The sequence below is a fragment of the Fukomys damarensis genome, unplaced genomic scaffold (assembly GCF_012274545.1).
Source record: "Fukomys damarensis isolate Sample0158 unplaced genomic scaffold, DMR_v1.0_HiC HiC_scaffold_14, whole genome shotgun sequence".
NCBI lineage: Eukaryota > Metazoa > Chordata > Mammalia > Rodentia > Bathyergidae > Fukomys > Fukomys damarensis.
The window spans coordinates 57109631-57111489 of NW_022900926.1; the positions used below are offsets into that span (position 1 = coordinate 57109631).

Here is a 1859-nt window from a genome sequence, read left to right on the forward strand (position 1 = left end):
TTACCACTTCTCCTTCTTGATTCATGGGCCCGTGTTCTTGGCTATGGGAGACACAATACCATATAGTTGAAGCTGATTCAAAGCATATACACTCTTTTTTTTTTTTCAAAGGAGACCAAAATACATTTATTTCATTGTAGTACATTACAGAATAGGTAAATAACTAATCTGAAATACAGGAAAATTACTGGCCTTGGTTATAACCTTCTTATTATTAATGAGTAAGAGCATTTAGTTTGTTGTAGAATCTGTTATGTCCCATTCTTATTTTTTATTCATTGAGTTTTTTGGTACATTTTAGGTATACAGTACAGTTACATTTATTATTGTTATCTTGTACCCCACATGACAGGTCTTGGTTCTCATTTTTCCCCTTGCCCCTGCCCTCCCTTCACCACCTCCTCCCCTCCCCATTTACAAACGCTTTATTTACATTTTTTATTTTCTCATATTTTTTTCTTTTCCCTTATTACCTTTCCCCTATCCTTCCCACTTTCCCTACACCTTAGCCCCTCTCTTCCTATTTCACATTGTCAATTATCTCATTAGGATCTCATGTACTATTATAGTTTTTCACACCAGAGAAACTATTTGGTATCTATACATGTGTGATATTTATTTCACTTAGGAGTTTATCCTCAATACGTATCTATTTTCCTATAAATGAATCTAATTTCTTTTTTATCAATAGAGATCTTTTATTGCCATCATTGAAATATCACAAATGTATCCTCCAGTCCAGAAGCTTGTTTCTGTAACTGTGTGATTCTTGGATCTTACTCATCAGGCTGCTGAACTGTTCCTTTTTCAGAAACATAGATTTCGTCCAGAAATTTTCTGATATCTTTGTTTTTGACTGTGTTGGCTTGCTGAATGAAAGCAACTGAATTTGAAACAAGCTCAATGTCATTTCCTTCAAGGATTAGTTCATCTTTTTGGGCTTGAGATACTGAGCAAGCAACACCTGCCCTCATACGAGCCCAGCAGATGTATTTTTCACCCAAGAAATTCCAGATTTCAACAAGAGACCCATTTTCCTGAATAACGAATGACATTGTTGGGGAAGAGAGCATACACAGACCTCACCTTGTAATGCAAGCCCAGTGTAACACCCTTGGTCATGTTCTGTACATGACTACAGATCTTTCAACCAGTAGCCAGTTCCTTTCTATTTCCCCACCATTTGTCAACCCGGAGCCTCTTCTTTTTATTTCCAAAGCGACTGAGTTCTACATTATTGTGGTTGAAGTCCCTGCGCAGGATTCTTCTGGGGCCCTTCGCAATAACTGTGAGTCCCTTCAGATTGATGTCAAGATTTTTTGGAATGTCAACAGTCTGATTGCTGAGAATGGTCTTCATTCTTACAAGAGATGAGGCAAAGAGCTCTAATTTCTTTCTTTATGGTTGGGTAGTATTCCATTTTATAGAAAACCACATCTTTATCCAGTTTCCAACTGATAGAAAACAACCTCCAACCTTAACTGATGCATATACAATCTTTTGAAGAACCTTACCCCAGCCCTAGATTCTATTGCCTCTAGTTGGCACTTTAACTGTTTTAAAAAACTGACCCACCTTTCTATCAATCCAGCTGCTTCAGGATGGTGAGGAACATGATAAGACTAGTGAATTCTATGAACATGAGCCCATTGCCTCACTTCTTTGCCATAAAAAGTGTTCTTTTGTTAGACACAATGCTGTGTGGAATTTCATGATGGTCACTAATGCATTCTGTGAGTCCACGGTGATAGTTTTGGCAGAAAAGAATTAATAAGTGCCTATGCCGTTAAGGACAAAGCATAATTCGTTCTGTGATGGAAGTGGCCCAATATAATCAACCTACAATGCTTTTACAGGCT

The 1859-nt window shown here is 37.5% G+C and overlaps 1 pseudogene; it reads right to left on the reverse strand.

Annotated features, from left to right (window-relative positions):
- Positions 1-766: 766 nt before the first annotated feature.
- On the reverse strand, positions 767-1359 carry LOC104868940 (annotated as a pseudogene).
- Between the last annotated feature and the right edge of the window lie 500 nt (positions 1360-1859).